The 8228-nt window shown below is 37.7% G+C and overlaps 1 long non-coding RNA gene across 1 annotated transcript; it reads right to left on the bottom strand.

The window, feature by feature from the left end:
- Positions 1-4721: 4721 nt before the first annotated feature.
- Positions 4722-7886, bottom strand: LOC107671146 (uncharacterized). Its single transcript, XR_001632161.1, has 3 exons — positions 7791-7886; positions 7659-7712; positions 4722-5112 (listed from the first exon to the last, which is right to left on the bottom strand). It is a non-coding gene; the product is annotated as an uncharacterized LOC107671146 (long non-coding RNA).
- Positions 7887-8228: the final 342 nt, after the last annotated feature.

Genomic DNA, 8228 nt, shown 5'->3' with positions numbered 1-8228 from the left:
CCCTTGCGCAATGGTCAAAACCATGCGCATCTGAAATGAGAATATCCAAAAGTGAAGTTGGGGCAACAATTTGTCCTTCATGGCTCCCCTTTGGTGCCACATTGAGTGTTCATAGGGGCCTGCTTGTTGTTGAATTCGAATGATATCATCCAACTGAGTTTGAGGTTCTATAAGTACTACAGGTGCTAATACTGCTACCTGACACCCTGAGGATTTTTTAGCTTTCCCCTTAATGACAAAATCATTTCATTTTGTATGAGCCTGACACTTGATTATCGCTAGTTGTTTTGGTATCATCATAGCAGAAATGAATTGACCTATTTGTTCGGCATGTTGTATGGGAGTCCCGTCACTCTTTTTGAAACCTCTTTGTTTCCATACTGCTCCAAACAAGTGACATACACCATGAGCATATGCTGAATCAGTGAAAATATTGGCTGTTTGACCTTTTGCTAATTGACATGCAGCTGTGAGAGCTTTTAATTCTGCTAATTGAGCAGAGCAAGGCTGTACACAATGTTGTGAATATCACAGGCACAAATTCTTCCTTGTCCTTTTTTACTACTGAATATCCTGTATGATTTCCTACATGATCTCTAAAGCTAGAACCATCTACGAAGTAAGTAACTTCTGCTTCACGGATTGGTGTAGACTCAAGATCTAGACGTAATCTGGTAAATGCCAATGAATCAGTCACACAATCATGGGGCTTTCCTTCAAAAGCCAAAGGAATTAGTTCAGCCGGATTCACTGTATGGCATCGCTTAATTGTAACATCTGGATACGTGAGTAACGACGAACAGGCTAGAATTCGGGCTTGAGTCAGAACAAATTTTCCTTGTTCTATGAACTCCACAATTTTGTGATGAGTATAAATAGTTACTGGGTACCCCATGGTTATTGTGGATGCTTTCTCATATGCATAATATACTGCTGCATGGCCTTGTTGGTAACATGGTGGGTAACCTTGTGCTACATTGTCCAACTTTGTACTATAGAAAGCTATAGGCTGTTTTTTCCTTCCACTACAAGCCTCTTGCATTAATATAGCTGATGCATAACCATCAGCTCTATTTGCTACATACAAATGGAATTGTTTAGAGTATTCAGGATTTCCCAAGGCAGGGGCCTGTTGTAGTTCTTTTTTTAGAGTCTCAAATGTTAGTAATGCATCTGTATTCCATTTTAATGGATTACCTAAATGTTGCAGTCCTGCTTGTTTCATGATCTCTCTCAATGGAGCTGTTTTTACTGCATAATCTTCTGTCCAATCGGCACTAAAGCCAGTCATCCCTAGAAAAGTGATAATTTGTCCTACTCTTTGAGGCAGTGGTGTTTTACTTATGCCTTCCAATTGAGCTGGAGCTATAGCTTTTGTGCCAAATGCAATTAATCGTCCTAAGTATTCAACTTGAGGCTGGCAATACTGTATTTTGGTTTTGGATACTTTATGACCTCCTTGTGCTAATTTTGTTAGGACCTTAATAGAATCTTTATGACATTGTTCTAGTCATGTAGAACAAACAATTAAATGATCTACATATTGTAACAGAGTACTGTCTATCATAAGATCCTCTAAATCAGCCTTAAGAACTTAAGAACTTGAATATATGTGGCGAATGTTTAAACCCTTGAGGCATTCTGGTGTAGGTATACTGTTTACCCGCATATGTAAATGCAAATAAATATCTACTCTCCTCTGCTAGTCGAACACAGAAGTAGGCCGAACAGAGATCAATTACTGTAAAGTATTTGGCGGCAGGAGGGACATTCGTCAGTAACGTGTGTGGGCTTGGTACCTCAACTGGCAAATTTTCTACTATATAATTGATTGCTCGTAAGTCATGCACAAGACGCCATCTGTTTTTGTCTGCTTTGATCACAGGTATAATTGGAGTGTTACAATAACTAGTTGTTTCTATTAATACTCCTGCCTTCACTAAACCTTCAATAGTGTTTCTTATACCTGTTTCAGCATCAGGACGCAAGGGGTATTGTGACTTTCTGGGCAGACGTGCATCTGGTTTAAGTTGTACTCTCCACAATTTTGATGTAATTTTTGTCAGCTGAGTGAAAAATCAACGGATGTTCTGTTGGTTCCCATTTGCTTTGTTCTGCCTTTTTCATCATTGGTCCTAAATCTTTTGCTTCCCAATTTTTTCCTACATATACAGACACATGTGGTACAGAATCTGTTACATTGAACCATTTTTTTCACAAATTCACATTCAGGTATACTCAGAGCTGCTCCCTGTTTACCTATTATAATGTGCTGTGAGATTATTTCAATTTTTTGTCCTTCAGTTTCTTCCTGCCATTTCTTTTCCATTTTTTCATCTCTTTCGGGATCATACATCATTGTGGAACACCAAATTTGTAGCGCTAATTTACATAATGCATCTCTTCCTAACAAATTAACAGGAGTCTGATTTGATACAAGAATGGGTATGGTTACACTTTCATTTTTGGTTTGTAGACACACTGGCACTGTCATTGGAATTAGCTGCATTTGTCCCGAGAATCCTATTGTCTTTGCGAATTTTCCAGACAAGGGGAGATGTGAGGCATAATTTGAATTTACACAAGTATAAACAGCTCCTGTGTCTACCATCAGTGGTGTGGTCTTTCCCTCTATTTCAATAGAACACCAAATTTGTAGCCCTAATTTACATAATGCATCTCTTCCTAACAAATTAACAGGAGTCTGATTTGATACAAGAATGGGTATGGTTACACTTTCATTTTTGGTTTGTAGACACACTGGCACTGTCATTGGAATTAGCTGCATTTGTCCCGAGAATCCTATTGTCTTTGCGAATTTTCCAGACAAGGGGAGATGTGAGGCATAATTTGAATTCACACAAGTATAAACAGCTCCTGTGTCTACCATCATTGGTGTTGTCTTTCCCTCTATTTCAATTTGCAGAATAGGTTCTTGATCAGCTTTAGTTGTTAAAATTGGAAGCTGACTCTCCCCTGTAAGATTCTCTAGGCACCCCTAATATCCTTGATTTGGACCTCCCCAAGGGTTTACTTTAGGGTAATGGACTGCTGTCAACTCTCCCCCTTCCTCCCCAAGGTGGCTGTTGCCATGGATTGATGGGACAGTCATTCTTATTATGTCCAGGTTGTTCACATCCCCAGCACACTCCTGGAGGACCAGGATAAGGCTTGCCTCTTCCTCTCTGTCCTCTTAGTACTGGGTTTCTTTTCCATTCCATTGGCCCTGGTTGTTGAGTATAGACATTAATGATGGGTAAAGGGATCTGGTGTGCATTTGGATGGGCTGCTGCAGGGGGCTTGGCTTAATAGCTGGTGAAGGAGCATTTACTGGAGACATCACTGTCATTTGTTCTGATTCTTCTTTCTTTACTGAAGCTTGAATATTTTTCTTATTCTTTTTTTGTGTTCTTCAAGTTGTAACTGAGTTAATTTTCTCTGTAGCTCTTTCTCTTGGTTCTTGAGCTTCTGTACATTTTTTCTGTATTGTTCCACTGCATGAGACACATGGTCACAAAACTCTTTGTGTGTTTTAGAGTTTAAGCCGACCACGCCCTCCAGCCTGCTCTTTACAGCTTGTGGCAAGGCAACAGCATTTCTAAACAATGTTGCCATTAATGGGTCTCCTTCTGGATTCCCTTCAGTTTCTTGCTTCCATCTTTTCAGCTGTCTCTGGACATATGTGGTTGGATTTTCTGTTTTCCCCAGCTGTTCTCCCTTTAATGATTTAGGGTCCAGTCTGATCAGGTACTCAGCATGCAGTGCCTGCCACACTGCTGGATGGAACCCAGATAGCACACGACGTCGCGGAGACGTCTGTGAAAGATCGTAGCATCTGGTAAACATCGCAATCGATCGAACGTTTTCAGTTGTTAATGAGCCGTCTTCTTTACCTCTATACGACGTCTATACGATGAATCTTCAACATTTGAAATTACGTGCAGCCACGCAGCGCCGGATCGGAGCAAGCTGATGAATGAGTAAAACTCGAGATTTTAACGCAACACCATGTCACACCAGACGCGACCGTTGGTGCAAAGAGCTTGGACTACGCCAGAAATAGAATGAGGAATCATTTTACTGACGGGGATTTGTCGAGCCGCGCCGCTTTCAGTGATTATAATGGGTTTATATTCTTTTGTTGCGTTGCATCGCACCGCTCGCGTCGAACTACACACATGTATTTTATAATAAAATACAAATACAACAAACACACACAGGAACACTGTTTGGAACCCATCATGCGCAACCAGCCTTTAAATCTGTTTGTTTGTCCATCTATCCCTTTGTTTGCTTGATTCCTCCGTAGACAACAATACATGCAAAAAAATGCCAGCCCAGTTGAACATTTGAACTGACCCTCGTTTTAAGCTAACTGTAATTGTACCTGCTTTATCACTGCTTCACATTCCTTGTCTGTTATCTTGCAGAAAGCATAAACACTTCAATTTATACCATGTCTGTATGAAGGTGAACGGTTTGTGTCAGGTCGTTCTTTGACTCCATGCCATGCATTGAAAGTGTAATACACACAGCCATTTTCATATCATTCTTATTTTGTTCCAAAGAATGATGCTCACAATTTCCAATGAGAAAGTTAAAGGTGACAAAGGCAAAGAAAACCCTTGATGTTTAACTGAATGAGGAAGAAGCCCTTGGATGGAACACTATACAAATGTTCATTTGATTCATATTGCCTCACAAAATTAATGATACTGACATGCGTCCCAGACTTGATTATGACAGTTTATATTACACTTTATTTTTTAGTGAAAGAAAATTCACTGAGCCTGTAATAAACTTTAAAACAATCTTTAAATAATAAAACATTAGGGACACACTTTAATGTATTAACTGCTGAAAGCATCGATGTAGGGGGTGGGTTGACTTTATTCACAACATAACAGTCTCTACATAATAACAGTCTCAAATAAAGAATATAAAGATCTTTAATAGAATGATCCATAACATCTGCAATGGACAAGGTGCAGACCGTGCATGGCAGACACTGGTTATGGACTGCACTTAATGAAACTTTGTTGCAAGATGGGTGTGGGAATGATGGAGGGCTTTAGGTAGATCGGTGCATCTTAGGATGTTGTCCTAGGGTGTCTGGTGGAGAAAAGTGGGAAAAAATGTTAGAGCATTTTATAAGGAAATAATGTACAAATTACTGAAAGTGTAAACAATAATACAATATTGGGCAGTGAACACCATGTACAATGCAGCAATATGCACACAATACTGTCAACAATCTCTGTACCAAATACTACACAGCTGTGCCACTGAAATCAGATTGATGAACATGATTGTCACTATTTATTTGAATAAAGTTTTTGGGTGAACCATCCCTTTAAGGTCCATGTTTGATGGTTTGATAGAGATAATTGCTCATTTAGCAGTATTGCTGTGAAAGCTGACAGTAATTAATAAAACTGAACAACATTCCAACAACCATACATTAAACAGCACAGAGCAACTAACCCAAAGCTGCCCTATGAATGCGTGCCCAAACTGTGGGCCCCTACATCCTGCCCAGTTTTGTCCTCCAAACATTGTGAAAACTGAAGTCAAAGAAAACAAATATAGTGAATGTATTTATGTAGGTTGTGCTACACATTGGCAAAAAAAGGGTTAAAATATAAACATGACATTCTAAAACAAAAAACTCTTTGCCCACCATTTTAAAACATATTTACAATGCTAAAAACAAAACAGACTAAATGTTAACTGGTATGGGGAACATGTATTCACGTGTATATACACGTATATTCTGAATATAGTAAATTAACATAGCAATTGTTTTACATTTAACAACTGTAGTAATTACATGTATACCCTCTTTACAGTTACTGCTCTCATAAATATAACATGTAGAATATTAAACCTACATTTAAAATAAATATTTTAGTAAAATGTCAATTTTAGTCAGAATCATTGCACTCCTATTCTCTTCAATTATTTCCAAAATTAGACAAGGACACAACCATCAAATGTAAGTTGTGCTCTGGAGAAACATGACTCAAGTCCACACACATCTGTCGAAGCATCTGTCAGGGCAAACCACAAACAATATTTGTTTATTGAAGCACTTTCTCTGCTTCTTTCAAGTTTTGTGCTCTGTGTGTGACTCAAATAATCCTATCTACTCCAGTTATAAAAGCTGCTGCTGGTTCAGATTTAACAGATGAAGTCCTGCCTCGACTGGACTCTTGTCGTGTTAATTGTGATAAGACTTTTAGTTGTATGGATGTCGCCATCTTTGATAATACTTTACTATACTACTTTGCTTTATTTAGAGGAAATAATCACAAATAGAACACTGCTTGACTTCAGGTACTTGTGCATACAGACAGCATTCAAAACACTATTGTAAGCAGTTGTGTGTAGAGAACATTGAGACGCACATCTGTAAGTAAATGCGGTTGTTACTCCCAAACAGTGACAGTGTGAACAGCCTACCTATGAGTCATAACAGTTTGTCCTTTTGTTTTTCTTTACTTTTATTTGTTATAATTAATTGGGTTAAACTGGCTTCTGCTTTTCAATTCTGGACAAACTTTATTTTATAATTTATAATTAATTTTTTCATGGTGTATTGCATATACTACATTCCAAATAATTTGTTCTTCAATTTGCATTCTTTGAAGACGACTGGAAATGGTGTGGAATAACTTGCCTTTTTAATATATAAAAAAAATAAAATGTGGCATTTTATCCAATTATTCTAAAACATTATTTGATTATTAAAGCCTTAGGCTGATGATACACAGGGCAACTTTTTGGGCAACGTTGCTGTCAACAGGCAACCAAGTGAGACACAGGGCCCACAACCGATCTAAAGTATCCAAATAGAAATGTGTTACCCATTCTCAACGGGAAAGTGCCCAAGCAACATAGCTCAAAAAGGTTGCCCCTGTGTATCATCAGCCTAAAACAATTTTATTTTAATGTTTAAAAACTTTTAACTATATCCTGGATTAAACTGGATTAAACTGTAAATTACAGGATCCAGAAAAAACACAAAACTACATTTAGGGAAAGTAAAACTGAATAAAAAAAAAAACAAGGGTGTGTGGATTTTTACCATTATAGGCTGGTTGTTTTCACACACTGCGGCCACACAGCTGTATTCAAACATCTTATAAAAGTGATTTTTGCATAATTACTTACCCTTTAAGTAAATATTGTTCTTGAATAGCAGCAGTAAGCATTAATGTATGATCACATTTAAGTTTTAAAAATAAAGTTTTGAAAGTATTTAATTGGTCTGAAGAATTTCATTGGTCTAGTAATTATTAGTGGAAATTGGCACATGCCCCTGAGTTGTAGTACTTCGGGTGACACGAGTTAGACTAAATCAAAAATAGCCGACTTCTTGTGGTGTGGAGATAATGGCTGTAACTAACCATCATATTTATCTGTCCAGTTTGATTTTGCATTTTTGTTTTTTTTTTGCATCCAGTTTGATTACATCAATGACAGTTTTAACTTTTCTTTTTTTTTTTTTGCATCCAGTTTGATTACATCAATGAGTTTTAACTTGTTAATGCTGACAATTGATATTGGTATAAGTGGGATAATCCACAGCTAGATGTGCATAAATAATAATTCACTATGCAGTAGTAACTGCCCATTAAAAAATACAAATTACTTACTATTTGTTCTTGCCTGGTGGGTACTTGAGGGTCTCAGTTCAGCGATTGTGTCCTCTGATGGATTGTACAGAAAATGTAATGTTACCTAGTGATATTAATTTGCAGTGTATGTGTTTATGAATGTTCTTTTACCTTGAAAGTTAGATGGGTGTTCACCCCAAGCATCCTCTTGCTCATTTTCATTGGACAAGCTCACTTGAACAACTGGAGCGGAGAAAGGTGAAGTTGGTAAGTTGCATGAAACTGATACACTATGGGCTAGATTTACTAACAGCTTGTGCCAGTGCAAACCGTCTTTTGGTGTTAAAATAATACTGTCAGGATTTACTAAAGAGGCGCAGTAAAGAATTAGCGCTGAAAAGGCGTGGACACAGTTGTTTTTGCGTCTGACCTTATTGAATATGCATTAGGAGTTTTCCTTTCAGATGCAAAATTTATGGGAGGAGAGTATTAAAATGAATCATGCAATGCAATTTAATAACATTTGTGCTCGTCAAATTATTGGTATTTGCTCCATTTTTAATGCCCAAAAAAGGCATATCTTAAGCATGTAGCCATATCTTTAGCAAC

This window comes from Sinocyclocheilus anshuiensis, unplaced genomic scaffold (assembly GCF_001515605.1).
Source record: "Sinocyclocheilus anshuiensis isolate Anshui unplaced genomic scaffold, SAMN03320099.WGS_v1.1 scaffold3221, whole genome shotgun sequence".
Taxonomy (NCBI): Eukaryota; Metazoa; Chordata; class Actinopteri; order Cypriniformes; family Cyprinidae; genus Sinocyclocheilus; species Sinocyclocheilus anshuiensis.
Note: the sequence above shows the minus strand (reverse complement) of the source record. Positions and strands in the feature narration are given on the sequence as shown.